The sequence below is a fragment of the Choristoneura fumiferana genome, chromosome 28 (genome assembly GCF_025370935.1).
Source record: "Choristoneura fumiferana chromosome 28, NRCan_CFum_1, whole genome shotgun sequence".
Taxonomy (NCBI): Eukaryota; Metazoa; Arthropoda; class Insecta; order Lepidoptera; family Tortricidae; genus Choristoneura; species Choristoneura fumiferana.
In genome coordinates this window covers 2,606,826-2,625,513 of record NC_133499.1, presented here as the reverse complement: position 1 = coordinate 2,625,513, position 18,688 = coordinate 2,606,826, and the positions used below count along the sequence as shown (strand labels likewise).

Here is an 18,688-nt window from a genome sequence, read left to right as displayed (position 1 = left end):
GACTTCAAAAAAGGAGGAGGTTATCAATTCGGCTGTATGTTTTTTTTATGTTTGTTACCTCAGAACTCCGTCAATTATAAACCGATTTGAAACATTTTTTTTTCCTTCGTCTAGGAATGTCTTCAATTAGGTCCCATAAGCACCAAATCAGGATCTGATGATTGGATCCTAAGGAAATCGGGGGAACTCTTCAAATCTTGTGGGGACATCTATAGTAAATTTGATATATTTAGTAGTAACTTGTGCATTTGCTCTTGAAAATCATCATTTGGTGAAGTGGAACTGATAACGAAGACCACAGTTGACCATCGGAGCTACTACTCAATATCAAGTATTTCGCGGGTTGTATTTCAATTACTTTGACACAGTTGCTAAGTAATTCACTCTCCTCGTAATGCATATGGTAAAACGGGTGATGAAGCACCAGGACTCCTCAATAATGAACTTCTCTGCATCGGAAAAAGCAATCTTTCGTAAATAGTGACGAGCTGTTGATATTAAACTATTATGTCTTAGATTACTTACACTAAAAAGAGTGAAAAAAATAATAATCATATTCATACCAACTTTGAAACCCTGTTTCACATATTCAGGGGTGGAATAAAAAAAACTTTAAAGTACTATGCGTTTCTTTTGCCCGCTACTTCGTTTAGTCCGTGAGCCCAGCCCCAAGTTACCACACACACGGTGGAAAAATTTGTGCTGAGCAAGAATCAAAAAAGTATCGCACTTAAAATTAGCCGGAAGATGGCTTATTGACATAGACAGTCAGACATGAAAAATTATGATTTTCAGATTATTTTCTTGTTTATTGTGCTATAAAAGCTACTTTTATGCAAACTTCCAAGTTTCTAGGACAGCCAGAAGTACCCTATAACTTTTTCTGCTAAGGCGATTTGTATGGAAACACCTTTTTAATGACTGTAGCTTTTGATTGCCTTGACTTAGAGGTTTGATTTTTACACAGGAATTCCAAACTAATTTACTATAAGTATATTTATCGGAAATGTGTGTAAGCTATGTTTAGTAAAAATGCCGTCTTAATTATAATCCTACCCTCCTAACTTACAATAAAGGACATAAGTTATAAAGAGTTCAAAAAAGTAAAGAATTAGTAATTTTGTGTTGGCTGGGTAGAATACATATCGTATTGCTAAACCCGCAAAATATTTGTTTTACCACAGAACAAGGATGGATGGATGGATGGAAGCACAAAAATAGTTTTTATTTATAGCAATGTATTAAAATAGGTTATTTTCAGTAAACCGTAGAAGTTTCTATGTACTATTTATTGGCAGAATAGTTATCCTAAATAAATTAAATACTTCCCAAAGTTACTATTCCACGCGGACGAAGTAGCGGGCAAAAGCTAGTTGTAATGTAGGCAAATTCTGAATGTACTATAAACAGGCACGGAGCTCAAATTTACATCAGATTTGAAAAAAAAAATAGTTTATTCCTTCCTAATTATTTCTTTTCATTCATAACGTCTGAGATTAGAGTCGAATAACATAGTAACGTCTTATCTTAAAAATGACGTACGGTATTCATAGATTTCGTAAATTACGTTTAATAACTTTACCTCTAATTTACTGGCTTACTTTCTTCTCGAGCTAATTAATTCTTGATAGTGGAACTTACCTGTAACAAACGGAAAACAAATTAATAATTAATGGACTATTATCTCCTGCTGATGTTAAAAATAAAGAGGCAATAAAAAATCAATTCTAAAAAAAACATTTTTAATACAATCTTATGTGCTGACTGTACTTTTTGTCAACTATACTTGCATTTGAGTCATGAAATTTGGTATGTAGATAGCTGGACATCTGGAATAACACATAAGCTAGTTTTTATCCCGATATTCCCACGGGATAGGGATTTAATCTCGAAATAACAACCGCTGGGCTAAGAGTCTGAAATTTGGCATGGTTGTTATAATATAACGCCAATGAACACGACGATGTAATTTCCCCACAGAGAATTTAATAATAAACTACCAAACGAGGTAATTTCAATTCAACTGCTTATGATTTACGCGTGCGAAGCCGCGGGTGAACGCTAGTGCATAATAAAATGAACTAATCCTTAATATAATTGAATAGATTCATATTCCTAATCATGAATTGCGTTCCACACATACACACACAAACACACACACACACAAATACTCACAAACCTTCGCTTCTTTTGCTGGCTGTACTTTTTAATGACTGTACTTTTTCTTTCAAGTCAATGCCATTAACCGTTGAAGAGTTTCCGTCCGGCCAGGCCGAACTACCAGGATGTCACTACCAGATTATTGTCACGCAATTTACATAAGTATACCAAATTTATTTAAAAATATGAGTAGGGTTTCTAAAGAAGAAAACGCAGAAAAACTAGTTCCTTAGAATAAAGCAATCTTCCATCTCTGAAACAGCTGTCTGAAGGCATTATTAATTAAAATAAAATATAAAGCCAGGATTACACGGCACGGCGTCGTAAATCTAACGAACAATGTTGAGAGGCACGCTTGAGACGCTTTGTTGTTGTACACTCCACTTTACGAGTAAATACGGTAGGAATTTATACGTTACGGTTGATCTGCTATATGTACTTAAAAGCTTTTATTAGGCTTATCTTTCTTGATTGTTTTTCATATTTTTAAGGTTCCGTACCTCGAAAGGAAAAAACGGAACCCTTATAGGATGACTTTCTTGTCCGTCCGTCCCTCCGTCTGTCAAGACCCTTTTTCTCAGGAATGCGTGGACGTATCAAGCTGGAATTCATATCGAATACTCAAATCTTTGGTTTCTTGAAGTCCTGAAAAAATCAACGCAATCAAAAGTTACAGTCATTAAGCAACGTGTTTCCATACAAATAGCAGTGCACTGAAACCCTATGGCACTTCCAGTTGTCCTAGAAACTTGAAATTTGGTATGAAGGTAGCTATTATAACACAACTAATTAGAAAATTCTGAAAATCTTGATTGTTTATGTCTGTCTGTAAATATTATCGTGAAATTTAATCTGACCCCACACTGCGCTTTGATTTTGCTTAAGAGTAGGGCTCTGCATACACTGGATGTTTTAAATCACTGGGAAAAATCGAGAAATATCTTCAAGGCACGATTCCCGTTTACATACCTATAAATGTGCACGGAACCCTCGGTGCGCGAGTCCGAATCGCACTTGCCCGGTTTTATTTAAATACCTGGGCGTTTTCAGAAAAAGTTATTGAAAAGACTGTTTTTTAGATTTGGATGAAATTTTGTTTTCCTACTCAGAATCAGGAGCACTTTCGATTGTAATAGGAGAAAAATAGTGTCCCAGGTTTTTCGTATAATTTTGTGTTATCCATTACACTACCGCCGCAGAAATGTGTAGGCTCTTCTAAATAAACCAGAACTCATGTACGAGCTTAAGCTCCGCGCCGTCCAAAGCCCCTCTTCCGGTTCAGCTGATGACTTACGCCAACTTCTAAATCCACTTTTAGAACAGCCATGCTGCATCGTAACGAGCCCTTATGTACTGGAACAGGACATGGAAGAGGTCACCAAATTCCTCACCGTGGTTTCATCTCGTCTTCTCCTATATTAAACATTCATAACCACCAACATTCATAACGATCGTATCGCGACACATTTAGAACATTTATGCGCAAGAATTAATCGTATTACTATAACGACTGATATTACGAACTGTCTAGTAGTTTTTGCCGTTGTACCTAGAAAACGAAATATGAGAGGTAATGGTGGATGAACGATGACAGACGAATACAGAAATAAACAGATTTGCGAACAACTGACAGATTGTCAAAAAAAAAAATCTCAAACGTCAACATCACGTCGAATTACGAGTCTGCGACCTCTTTGCTACAACCCCGTATAGATTTGGATTTATTGGCACTAAAATTATCAAACCTTACCGATTGTCGTCAAACCGACTTTAAACGATTTAATTACAAAAGATACGGTTGTCCGCGAGCACGGACTTTATACAAGATTTTGTTTATATTGTTAGTACAATGACATGTGAAGCTAATACAGGAGAGTTAACACGCAATATCGACGCGCGTGAAACCGTGTCCAACACGCAGTTTGTTACAAGGTGACACTTCGAGCCAATAAAAACATCGTCCGCCTCAAAGTGGCGGTTAAAACATAAATTGTCTAACTCAAACATGCCGAGATAAATCTTGGCCAAGATCAGCGTCGGGGGAACTATCGGATCAATCTTTGTGGAAAAGCTAGAAGGCGTGAGCAGAATGTAGTCTAACAAAGGGTGATAAGTGATGAACAAAGTGACAGTTACTTTCGTAATATCTAAAAATCTGGCCCTCAAATGTATTCAAAAATAGGCAATTTTGTATGTAGATTGGGCCAAATTTTTTGCCGCTGACTATAGTTACATTGTGGGACGTATACCAATGCGCTGTATGTAAATACTTCTAATACAAGCTTTTATTCAACTTGCAATGTATAAATATTATGTGCGGGTAAAATCTTGCAACCGAATTTGACCTACTTCCAGTAATCACATTGCCTTCAAATTTGGCATATTTATGTAAATCAGAGGCCATATTGCCTAACGTTCCTGTCGCTTGTGATCGCAATCAAATGACAGATTTCGCAAACAAAAACTAAGAAACGTTAGGCAATATGGCCTCAGGTCACAATACATTAATCTCGTAGCGAAATTCTGGTGGTCCGACCAGGATCGTCTCCGCAGAAAGGAACTTTTAGGCAGTTAATGGCATCGACTTGAAATTTGGTACGCAAATATAGTTTCGATGACAATGCAAGTACAGTCAACGAAAAGTACAGAAAGCAAAAAAATATTTTATTAAAAATTTCATTTTTGATCAAAACCTATTTCACTAAAACTTATTTGAGACTCAAACCGAATTTATACCGCAAGGCAGAAGCTCGATGTAGTTGGCAACAATTTAAAACTTCCGGGTGTCAGATGACTAAAGCGACCCAAACTAATTAAAAGCGGAACCAGCGGCTTTATAACATATCGCGTTAAACACTAAACAAGTTACTTCATTCGGGTTTACCCGAGATTGTTTGACCGCGCAAGCAAAAAGCTCGAGCGAAGCATCTCCATTTCAAGTTGGGTGAAAAAGCTTTATGTCTGTCTATCGTCGGCCATCCGACTGACCGGTTGGCCGTTCTACTCTAAAGTCGCATTTCTCAACTGATGCTAGTCAAATTTTGTTAAGAGGCTCGATGATCTTCTTCTGTATCTATAAAAAAGTATTTATTTTTAATTTTATTTTTAATACAAGCTTTTTTCTGCTGACTGTACTTGCATTGTTATGCAAATTACATTTCCGTCCCAAAATTTCAAGTCGATACTATTAACCGTTGAGGAGTTCAGTCCCTAAGGAGACGATGCTTGCCAGGCTACCAGGATGTCACTACCAGATTATTGTTTTCTCACTAGATTTACAAATTATGCCTAATTTCAAGTCAATCTGACTAATGGAAATTGGTCAAATTTAACTTGCAAGATTTGACCCCTACATATATTCATGTATACACAAATACATACATAGCAAGTTAAATAAAAGCTTGTACCTAACATTACCGTGTCTTACTGACTGACAGAAAACGCACAGCCTAAAGTAGTAGTGGAATCTCAGAATGTAGTAAGGAAGGATTTTTCAAAATTAACGAAGTCGCGATCATAGTTAGTTGCAAGTTAAATAAAAAACTTATTGCAGTCTACATTATCTCTGATTAACAAAAGCTACTTTTACCACAGGTTTAAATAAGTTAAACTCCCATAAATACATAGAGCTAAGTTGTCTTTGAAAATTGCCCCGAAAATTGTTAATCATATTTCAGAATTCACACTCTTTGCTGCTAAATCGTTTTGATGGCATTTAATTTTACTTTACTGCGGAACCCAAAATGAAAAGCGTGGGTACGATTTGAAAATTATGCAAACGTCACTGCGAATTACAAATTGGAATTTTTTAGGGTTCAGTGGCTGGATAATTGACAAATCTGACGAAGCATTGATTGGTTCTCCAATTTTTGTCGAAAATATTTGTCCCAAATGATTCTTTTCTGAACTGTTTCACGAGAACCATCAATTTTTTAGGGTTCCGTAGTCAACTAAGAACCCTTTTAGTTTCGCCATGTCTGTCCATCTTTTTGTCCGTCCGTGGCTAAGCTCAGAGACCGTTAGTACTACAAAGCTGTAATTTGGCATGAATAAACATATCAGTCACGCCGACAATACGGTAAAATAAAACTAACTTAACTAACAAAAAGTTGGAAAACCCCTGACTTTGTCACTTCAAATTTCAAAATCTCAAGTGCAAATTGTCATTACAATCGAGCGTCCCCCCTCTAAAATCTAAACTGTTGGATCGAAAAATTAAAAAAAAATGGTAACAAAATATATGTGGTAAATATCAAATTTACAAGGAAATATATAGCAACTAAGATTGCTAGAGAATTATTAGTAGTTTAAGAGTAAATAGCAGCCTAAGGTATAAAACATACCTACTAGTAAACATGGAAGATTCCGTACACAATACGAAATCCTTAGAAAAATATTACTTGATTTTTTTGTAATGGCTACGGAACCCTATCCTGGGAGTGTCCGATACGCTCTTGGCCGGTTTTTTCAACTGTAAGTACATATTTCAGGATTGTTGTAAAACTGATCTAACGTAAAGGATTCTACAGAATAGTTCTGAAATATATCCTGAATACTCTACATTAAAAAAAAAACGTTCTTCTGAAACTAAAGAGAAAATATTTTCGGGGGAAAGCCAAGTTCCAGCTCCCATTACATTATGTTCTATAAAAAATCTTTTTTAAACATGAAACTACCGTGAGACTCACTCATATTAAATATAATGACCCGGATAACTCACGTCTTAAATCGAGTTTAGCTCGACATGTTTCGGGCTAATCCGTAGACCTTCGTCTTTGGAGCAACGGTGTTAAATACTCGTGCTGCGTCATCGGTGTGTGTGAACGTACCTTTACAGAGCGATGTTGTTAGTGTTGTGTGCTACCCTACATTTGACAGTTGTAATGATGATGAAAACGCGGGTAGTTGTGTGCCGGTGTCAGTTTCGTCGGGTAGTCGCGCGAGCAGAGCGGCGGCGCGCAGTGCGCGTGTTGCAGCAGCCGCTGAGTCGCGTTGCTCCAAAGACAAAGGGCTACGGATTAGCCCGAGACATGTCGAGCTAAACTCGATTTAAGACGTGAGTTATCCGGGTCATTATATTTAAAATCTTTTTTAACCCCAAAGCAGGGTGTTATTAAGTATGATGCCAATGTCTGTCTGGCTATCTATGGCATCGTACGTCTCAAACAGATGGCCTGATTACGATGTGTTTTTTTTTTCACGCTAAAGGTAGTGCAGTGATTATATTTCATTAACATCGGTTCATCAATTTTTGAGATTTTAAACTTTAAAATACCAATTTATTTCATGTTTTTTAAATTGGTATATTTTTTTTAAAGAGTACTAGTAGGTGTGTAGGGTGTAGGGATTATAGCACACAGCACGGATTGCTGAGGACCTGGGTTCGATTCCCAGCGCTGGTCTCTTTTTCTGGTTTTTCTGTGCATCCATGTCTCAGTTTGTATTTTCTATGTACTAGTGAGTTGGATATCCTGGCTGCAGCATCAGCTCATCGTGTTGCCACCATTGCATTTTATGTAGAATTAAATACTGATGAAAAGGAATCAAACACGACATATCTTCTATTATTTTTTCAGGAGTATACTGGTGTGCTGGATATCCTGGCTGCAGCATCAGCTCGTCGTGTTGCCACCACTGCGTTGTGTGTAGAATCAATAACTGACCAAAACGAATCCAAACACGACATATGTGCTATTATTTTTTAAAGAGTATACTAGTGTGCTAGATATCCTGGCTGCAGCATCAGCTCATCCTGTTGCCACCATTGCATTGTATGTAGAATCAAATATTGATCAAATCGAATCCAAACACGATATATCTGCTATGGTTTTATCAAGAGTGTACCTACTAGTGTTCTGGATATCCTGGCTCCAGCATCCCATAATCTTGCATAGTTATATAGCATACATGGGGGTTTCAAATTTTAGGTCCCAAATATGTTTGAAAGTAAAGTAAATACCCATTATGCGTCCAAGATTCCTACCGCAGCGAACAAAAGAGCTGATGATCTTGAAACGGCTGAACCGATTTTGATAAAACATGTCTAAGAACCATCGCTAGAAAACCTGCTTTCAAATAAAAAAAACCGCATTAAAATCGGTCCACTCGTTTATGAGCTACGATGCCACAGACAGGCACACAGACACACAGCGGTCAAACTTATAACACCCCTTTTTCGCGTCGGGGGTTAAAAATGATTGTACCGATTCAAATGAAACACAGCCAAGACCCACCATAAGGAAACTCCCTTTCTCGTAAAACTACATTATTGATTTTATTTATTATTTTATTCGACTGATGGCAAACGAGCTAGTGGATCTCCTGATGGTAAGAGATCACCACCGCCCATAGACACCTGCCACACCAGGGGGATTGCAGATGCGTTGCCAACCTAGAGGCCTTCGATGGGACCTCAAGTGCCAGTAATTCGTTCCATCCGTTTAAGAGCTATAATGCCTGAAACAGATAGACAGACAAACTGACATTGATGTCAAACATCCCTCTTTTTGCGTCGTTGATTTTTGAGACATTGGTCTGAAATGACTAGCTCGGGAGTTTTCAAATTTTTTAGTTGGCTATATTATAATGTAACAATCACATAAGCCAGTACTATTGTTCCGTGCCCAACTTTCCCCGTGTCATGAAAGAGGTTTTTGTCCCGCCAAGAGCGCCTAAATCGAGACTGATTTGCGGGCTTTTAATTCGTTTTAAGTAACTAAGTTTCTGAGTTTGCAACGCTCTAGATCCGGTTGGATTGAACGGATTACTTGTGTAGAACTGTGACGATGGTTTTGATGATTACGAATTAAACTAATAGATTATAACGCATTTTAACACACTTATATTAGTTTAACTTATTACTTACTACATACATCCTATGTACTATCCATACTAACATTATAAATGCGAAAGTGTGTGTGTCTGTATGTTTGTCCGCCTTTCACGTCGAAACGGAGCGACGGATCGAAATTATTTTTGGCATAAAGATAGTTTATGGGCAAGTGAGTGACACAGGCTACTTTTTATCTCATAAAATGCACAGTTCCCGGGGGAACAGCGCGCGATTACCGACTTCCACGCGGGTGAAGCCGCGGGAAAAAGCTAGTAATATTATAATTGAGAAAGTGTGAAGATGTTTGGATGATTCGATGTTCGTTACTCAATCACGTCTAAACCGCCAAACCGATTTAGATTAAATTCGGTATACAGATAGTTTGAGTCCTGGGGAAGGACATAAGATTTTCATAGTTCCCGCGGAATAGCGATAAACGAATACTACCCGTCTGTCCCACTAGTCCCATTGAGTAGTCCCATCGGAATAGCGATAAACGAATACTACGCGGACGGAGTCGTGGGTAACAGATAGTTATGTAAAGATATCTTATAACTTGATTTTCATGTATTTCCAAATATCAAATTTTCTCGAAATTTAAAAAGTAATGTCACTGATTTGAATTTATGTGAGTATGCCAAATTTCAGGTGACTAAACTTGTACTCGTATGTGAGAAAGTGATCGAAAATAAATAGTTCACACGCGTGTGTGGGTGTGTGTGTGTGTGTGTGCAACGACATACCTATACACAGATGTTATTATTACACATACTTTTTTTGAAATACCCATTTAGTATAATCTGTAAATTGCAATTTAAGTGCACGTCACTACTCACCTCATACTCAAAGTAGAAGCTAAACCAACCCTAGATTTTCATCGTCAAACGTAGGGCCCTCGATATAAGTAGCGTCTCAAATCAAGATAGCCCATGAGCATAAACATCGCTTTTATGGTCTGGCGCGCAGCCAACCTCAACAAGTTAGTGGAAAATAATAACGCTGATGGCGGAAACGCTGTATGTTATTAGGTTTTACTTCCGTTATTTGAAATATCGATGTTTTTTGTGATCTAGGGGCACCGCAGTGCGCCCGCCAAGTCAATCCCAAGGAAAACATTTCTCATACCTTTTTTTTTGTATTTTTAACCCCTGACACAAAATAAGGGGTATGAATTTTAACGCCAATGTCTGTACACCTGTCTATGGCATCGTAGCTCTCAAACGGATGGACCAATTTCGATGCGTTGTTTTTATGTGAAAGTGAGTTTATTTGCTTTAGTTCTTAGCTATGCTTGATAAAAATCTATTGAGCCGTTTATGAGATAATTTGAAATGACTTCAGGAGTTTTTCAACATTTTTAAGTTGGTACAGTTATGTTACAAAAGAACATGCCAAATAAGTTTTTTGTTAAAGATTTCACTTTACAAGCTTTTATTTAGTTCCACCTGTCCCTTTGTCTATCTGTCCGTATTCAAATCTTGCAAGTTAAATTCGACACTTCTAGTAGTCAGATTGACTTGAAATTTGGATTAGAGAGAGAAGAGAGAGAAAGAGAGAGAGAGAAACATTTATTTACACATATTCGATACACATAAAAATACATTACATGGAGAGAAAATAATAATAATAATAACATCGAATAGTATAAAGTGGACCCCACTCAGCATACTGTTACGGCAAGCCGCAACGCTGTTTTTCAGTGGGACCCATAAAAACTAAAACATATAAATACACAACACACTATAATGTACTTAAATAAATTGCGTAACAATACAATAACCGAGTTGTTACATCCTGGAAGACCGGCCAGGATCGCCACAGGACGGAAATCTTCAACGGTTAATAGCATCGACTTGAAATTTGGTACGCAAATGTAGTTTGAATGACAATGTAAGTAAAGTTGTCAAAAAGTACAGTCAGCAAAAAAAGCTTGTATCAAAAATGATTTTTTTACCAAAAACAGCTTGTATTAATAAGAATTAAAGAATTGCTGACTGGACTTTTTGCTATCTGCACCTGCGTTGCCAACCAAACTACATTTGTCACCAGATTTACATAAGTATGCTAAATTTCAAGTCAGACCGACCACTAAAAGTGAGTCAAATTGAACTTACAAGATTTGACCCGGACATACATACATACATTGCAAGTTAAATAAAAGATGCAAATCAAATCATTAAGGCTGCTAGGGCACACGTAAATTTTGCCTTAATTTCGAATACCATAAAACACATGGTTTCTGCGTGCGACGTTAAAAACCGTCGAGTCCTTACAATTTTCATATTAATTAATATTAAGAGCGTACACCGCTCGTTTTTCATCGAAATTAGCCGCGCAAAAGAAAACTAATTATTTCGAAGTAATTAAGGGCCGTTTAATGAAAGTAAGCATGCATATTTTTGTTTTTTGATAACGAAATTTATAGGCGTTGCTGTTAGATTCGGTTTTTAAAGTGATAACGTATATTAACTTCCGACATAAAACAGGGGTGTCATTAGTTTGACATCAATGTTTCTACGTCTGTGGCATCATACTCATACTAGTTTATTGGTTTATTGGTAATTGGTAATCGTAGCTCTCAAACGCGTAAACCGATTCCGATGCGGTAGTTATACGTGCAAGGAAGTTTACTTGCGGGGTTTTTAGCCATGTTTCATTAAAATCGGTTCTGCCGTTTTTGAGATATTAAACTTTAAAACGACAATGTCGGGGGTATTTCAACTTTTAACAAGCTTTTATTTAGTTTCACCTGTTTCTTTATTTGTTTGGGTCGAATCTTGGAAGCTAAATTTGGCCCAATTCCAGTAGTCCGATTGACTTGAAATTTGGTATACTTATGTAAGTTTGGTGAAAATACAATAATCTGATAGTGACATCTTGGTGGTCCTGCCAGGATCGTCTCCGCAGGATGGAACTCCTCAATGGTTAATAGCACCGACATGACATTGGGTACAGAAATGTAGTTTAGTTGACAATGCAAATACAGTCAGCAAAAAACCTTGTATTAAAAATGAAATTCTTAACAAAAACTTGTTTAAGTTTGAATTTTTTCGTACGTCCGTTTTTACTCTAAGGTATGGAACCCAAAAAAAAGAGAATTCTTATTTTAGAAAAAAATGAGCTTTGAATATCGACTGCCCGAAATTCTCAAAAAGTAACGATTGAACGGACGGCCGAAAGAATTTCAATTAATTAACTGAATCTAGTCATGTGGAAACTTAACGGTTCTTCGTAAAACATGTACAGTATACAACATTTTATAATCACAAAACGGCGAATGAAATCAAGCATTTTTATGTATTACTAGAGTCTGCCCGCGGCTTCGCACGCGTAATTCATACATCTAGCAGATGAATTTAAAATCTGGGATTTTACTTTATCTGTGGGAATTCCCAAAACTCAAATCGTGGTCTTCATTTATGTTGCACAAAAAAAACTATACCAAATTTCATAACCTGAACCCCTCTAGGTCAAGACTTCGACAGTTTTCCATACACACGCACACACACACACACTATCACAAACTTTTGCATCTATCATATTAGAAGGGATAGCATTTATTTGGTAATTAAATGGCTTGAGACAAGGTGACCTTTTCATCCTTCCTTTCCCTGTAACCATTTTGACTTGAGCACAGACAACTGACAGTAATAATGTGACATAAAATTTCAAATAAGGACTAGAAATAACAAGAGCAACAAATGAACGCGACAAGCGGCAACAGACAAGCAACAGTTGACGAAAGAAACTAATAAACAGAAATGAAATTCGCTTTGTGGCTTTTTCTGTCATCCCTGAGACTGACAGGTCAAAAAGCTGTGCGTTGTCAGACGGAGTTCATGTTGAAAGATACGGACAACTCAACAAATTTGTGTAAATATAAGGGGCCACGCTATTTTCGAAATCCTGCTTAATGTTTGGAGGTTTGTATGTTTGGATGTTTGTTACTCAATTACGTCTAAACCGCTAAACCGATTTAGATATAATTCAGTATACAGATAGTTGGAGTCCCGGGGAAGGACATAGGACAGTTTTTATTCCGGAAAATTTCATAATTACCGGATGTTAGCGGTGGATAGCGATAAACGAATACTACACGGACGGAGTCGCGGGCAACAGCTAGTAAAATATAACTCTTTTGTAACAATTTTATAAAATGGTTTTATGGATACAACATACTTTACACGACACAAATACTTTTCGTTCAATTAAATTAATTCACATAAATAACATACCAAGAGCGACAAATCATCCCCACTTCACGTCTATGGGAGGTACCCTAATTTTTTTTTCTTTCTAGCACTGAAAGTCTCTAAGATATGCCGCGGACGGACGGACAGATTTTAGCTTTGGGCTACGGAACCCTAACAAAGCTACAACGTGAATTAAATCATGAAGAAGCCATTAAATAACAAGTTCTTTTGTTATCGAACCGGAAAACTTATACTACATACTTATAACGCTACAAATATCTATAAGGAAAACGAATCCATGAACAAAAGCTCGTAGAGTTATATAAGCATGTTATGTAAGTCGTACATTACTCCCCGCTGAGATCCGGCAAGTTCTGCCATTCAATACGTCAAGTTTTAATGATATATTGAAATACACACGCTCTCTAGTAACTTTAGTAATGGAGGAGTATATAAGCTTTGTAATATTAGTTGATTAGGTCTCGCACCAAATTACTCACACAAACATAAGCCAATACAAACACAGAAAAAAATGTAGCAAAAGATTTTGTAAGTCAGTGCCTCAGCACGAGCCAACAGGAATGATAAAAGTCTCTAAGATAGTATTAGCAAACGATTACAGGTCCACTCCTGCTGGCTCTCGTGCTGAGCCACTGACTTCAAATGGTTTTTAAGGTTCCTAGTTGACTACGGAACCCTTGTAGTTTCGGTGCCGCAGCACGAGCCAGCAGGGGTGGACCGTCGTCTACCTCACGTACATACGAATACTTATTTATATATTAGGCTTCAATCACTCCTGCTGGCTCGTGCTGAGGCACCGACTTCAGACTGGTAGAAAACTATTTTCATGGTTTTTTTGTAGTCAGTTCTATTTTATGTTATATTTTTTTTTCACGCTTTTTACTGTATATAATGTAAGACTCAATAGTTGAATGTCAACTGCTCGACACCTTTTTCAAAAGATTGCTTTTTCCGATGCAGAGACGTTCATTATTGAGGAGTCCTGGTGCATCACCACCCTTTCCATTTCACCATATACATTACGACGAGCATAAATTGCTTAGCAACTGTGTTAAAGTAATTGAAATTCAACCCGTGAAGTACTTGTTATTGACTAGTAGCTTTGTTGGTTAAATGTGGTGTTCATCATCAGTTCCACTTCACCGAATGATGATTTGCAAGAGCAAATGCACAAGTTACTACTAAATATATCCAATTTACCATAGGTGTCCCTACAATATTTGAAGAGTTCCCTCGATTTCCTTAAGATCCAATCATCAGATCCTGATTTGGTGCTTATGGGACCTAATTGAAGCCAACCCTAGACAAACGAATTTTTTTTTCAAAATCGGTTCGCAAATGACGGAGTTCTGAGGAAACAAACATTAAAAAAAATACATCCGATTTGATTACCTCCTTTTTTTGAAGTCGGTTCAAAACTAGTAATTATTAGTAGTTTATGACTAAATGGCCCATCTTTCAAGGCATATCTTTTTTATTTGTGAACCTATTCGAATGAAATAAACACTAAATATTCATTAAAGGCAAGGACAACACATCAGTGAAAACTGCATCCTTCTAAATTGAGAGGTTTCTGAGATTAGCGTGAACAAATGCACAGACAAACCGACACACGGACAATATGTAATCTAAAAATCGTTGTTTTGGGTTCTATTGCGCTAATAAAGGCCCCTAGTAACAATTTTTCTCAAATATTTCTAATGTACAGACACCGACCTTCTACAGATTTATTATATGTATAGATAGAATAGATATAGATTTAGAAATAAAAAATACAAAATGACTCCAAAAACCAATCTTAATTTAATTGCTTAATAGCGACATCTCTTGTCCGGGTTAACGGTTTGTTCCAAGGAGTTGAAAATAAATGAAATATACAAAAAGACTCCAAAATCCAATCTTTAGATTTAGATTTATTTTTGTTGGGGTCGCAGTTCCAACCTATACTAACCTACTTTTCTGGTAGCGATTTATTTTTGTTAGTCGCAGTTCTAACCTAACCTAACTTATTTTCCTGGTTGCGATTTATTTTTGTTGGGGTCGCGGTTCTAACTCAACCTAACCTATTTATCTGGTACCGGCTTATTTTTTTAGGGTCACAGTTCTAACCTAACCTAAACTACTTTTCTGGAAGCGATTTTTGTTCGAGGTCGTAATTCTAACCTAACCTATATTCTGGTATTTTATAACAATACGTCGAAAAAATATACAGCGATATTTGGTTGTTCCGTCTCATGAATAGTTGATGAAGTGTATTTTTAAGCAAATAATAATCCTTGTACCGTTGTTCTAATAATTGTTTTAATATGTAATGAATAGTCGATGAAGTGAAAATACTCCAAGAGAAAATATTAGTATTGAATATTCTATTAATTGTTTTCGATGAAATGAAATTCGATAAATAGTTTGTCGAATCGGGCACCTGTGTCCGACAATAATACACCCGAATAGTTCCAGTGGCCCTTTGTAGTATTCCTCTAATCTACTTCAAGTCATTACAGGTGTCTTTACAATATTTGAAGAGTTTCCTCAATTTCCTTTGGATCCACTTATCAGATCCTGACTTGGTGACAGTGGGACCTAATCAAAAGTACTTCTATTTCTACGAAAAAAAAATTTCATTCGTTTTGTGAATTACAGGAACACTAAACACTATCCTAGAGATAAGACCAAGCAAGAACAGTTGTTCGCCCCCGAAAGCCAAATAGCGCGTCGAAATAGACTCGTTTCAGATAAAATAAATGTAAAAGAATTACTTATTCAGATATATAAGATTTTTTCGTTGGCACAGAGTATACTTAAGCAGAATCGCTTGAGCATTTGCGACCAACCGCTTAAATACTTCCGATGATGGCGGCGCGCCAGAGTCAACAAGTCTTTGAACTGCCACGTTATAGAGAACATACTAAAACTACACTAAGTTGGACATTTTAAACCCCTTGACGCATTGTATTGGGTGTTATAAGTTTGACACCAATGCCGGTCTGTGGCATCGTAGCTATCCAAACGGAAGGACTGTTTTCAATGCGGTTAACAGTTTTTGAGATTGAGCTTTGAAATGACAATATAGAAGGTTTTTCAACATTTCCCAGTTGGTTATAATACAATACAATACAATAACTGTTTATTGCACACCAACACAGTAAGCAGTACAGAAAACACAGGTATATACATAGATATTTTCTAAGGTAAGAAATAGACGGCCTTATCGCTTCAGAGCGATCTATTCTAGGCAACCTGCTTTACAATGGACAGAAGTAAGGAATAAATTTAAGCAGGTGGTGCAATTTACAGTAGATTAGAGCAGTATCAAGAATACATAAAACTAACACATAAAATACACATGCACAACAAATCTAAGCAGATAGATAGGTAGATATAGATACCATCACAACATATAAATAAGCTTACTATAACATTATTAAGATCAAATAAAGGTAAACAAAGTAGAGATTTCTTCCTTTCTCTCTTTCTTTCTTTCAAAATTCCATCGGGTTAAGGAGCATTATCATTTGTTCGTTTCGCTCAGACACATTGCCTCGTGATAAGGCTCGTGATAGTTAAGGCTATTGCAGTCAAGAAACTGAATCGCATGCCAAGGTAGAACCTTTTTAAAATCAACTTCATTACAATTTATTTGACAGGTGTATGGAATGTCAAGAGAACCTTTGCTGTGAAATGGTTTCCTCACTGGTATGTGATATAGTTTCTTTGACTGTACGTTGTCTATCAGTCAGTCATGATACTAGTTAGGTAAGGCAAATAAGTAAATCTACTGTTATAAGGGCCCAACTAAAGCGTGCGCTATAATACCAATAATGCAAGCCCAATATCACTGTGGTTCTGCGATTCGGGATCGAGCGTCCGGGTCCGATATTCCGTTAGTTATTATGAGGTTCACAGTAAAAACTTTCACAGTAAACCTGTACCTGTAACAAGCTGAACTTAATCACAGCAATGTTCTCAGTGTTCCATAACAATAACATGGTGATTGAGGGTCGAGACGACGTACACAATCAGGAACTACATGGACAAAAAGCTACAAAATGTGTCTATTTAGTGTCTGTCCGTCCTTCATCCCAAAACCTTCTAGCAATAAAGACTGGCGTTTGAAGATTTCCCTTGATTTCCTTAGAATCCAATCATCACATCCTGATTTGGTGCTTAAGGAACCTAAAAAGATAAAGAGAATAGTAGATTATTGTCGTGGCCTGGAAGTAGCCAATTGCTGGCTGAGTATGAGTATTAAACGGACGAGCTTGCGAATCAAAAATAATGAATAATTCTGAAATAGACTAAACTATTTCTCAAAATATATCATAACACTATTTTATTCCAATTATTTTTCTTATGCTTTCCCGCCTTTTTTCATTAAAAATAAACTGCAGGTGTATTTTTCCGTCGAAAAAACCACAAGCTGTTTCAGACCCAATAAAAAAAGTCTGAAGTTCCAACAAAGTATCTGATACCGCCCATTAGATTTGGCTGTATACGACTTGTGCCAACATTTCCTTGGCATTTTTAACTTTAAAAAAAATTGTGACTGATTGCAGGCGCGTTAATTGTCGAGCTAGAGCGCATGCAATCTTTTTAACTTTTTTATTTTTCGCTGACCATAATGTAAACTATGCACTTCACCTTCTGATATGTAAAAAATAATGACAACTTTTAAGGACATTTTTGAGAAAAAATATTTTATTTACTTAAACATGAGTAATAGTTAAATACAGTTGGTACACATAAAAAAGAAAAGAAGTCCTACATGTTTTACCTTGCGGCGTACAAATTGTTTATTGCAGTAAAAGTGCTAATGCACATAAAAATAAAAGAACTCCATACAATAATACAACCTTGAATCTACAAAACAAAAACCTATTAAAATGTCAAAGTGATACCTAACCCTAAACCTAGACCTAATTGAAAGCATTCCGAAACGAACGCAGCATTCCAAATTTTTTTTTCAAATTGGTTCATAAATGACTGAGTTCCGAGGTAACAAACATAAAATAACTTAACCATAATAAAATCATTTTTAATACAAGCTTTTTTTGCTGAATATACTTTTTGTGTACAGACGTACTTGCATTGTCACCCAAACTACATTTGCATACCAAATTTCAAGTCAATCCGACTACTGGAAGTTGGTCGAATTTAACTTGCAAGATTTGACTACAGAAAGACAGACAGAATGACAACGGGACAGGTGAAATTAATAAATGCTTGTAAAAATACAACCCAATTGATAACCTCCTCCTTTTTTTGAAGTCAGTTAAAAAGGGTTATGTCTGAGTAGGTTGAAAAACCGGTGACGAAAGCAATTTTATAGTCCCTGTGAATATTACTTATAATGTAAATGAAAACCCGCAAAGGCAGCATTAAGTATATAAAATCTTATACTTCTATACCTACTGTTTTACCAAATCTGTGTGGCCAGCTCAATGCGCGCTTCAATGAGCTTAAATACATCAATGTTCGAAGGCTG

General features: G+C 36.6%; 1 protein-coding gene and 1 long non-coding RNA gene across 2 annotated transcripts in view; both read right to left on the bottom strand.

Annotated features, from left to right (window-relative positions):
* The window catches only part of Syt7 (Synaptotagmin 7), a 304,885-nt gene that overhangs the window by 248,103 nt on the left and 38,094 nt on the right, over positions 1-18,688 (bottom strand). The gene's annotated exons all lie outside the window — the stretch shown is intronic.
* LOC141443899 (uncharacterized) lies at positions 1,526-3,678 on the bottom strand. The gene is made up of 3 exons (XR_012453091.1): positions 3,552-3,678; positions 2,661-2,805; positions 1,526-1,641 (listed from the first exon to the last, which is right to left on the bottom strand). It is a non-coding gene; the product is annotated as an uncharacterized lncRNA (long non-coding RNA).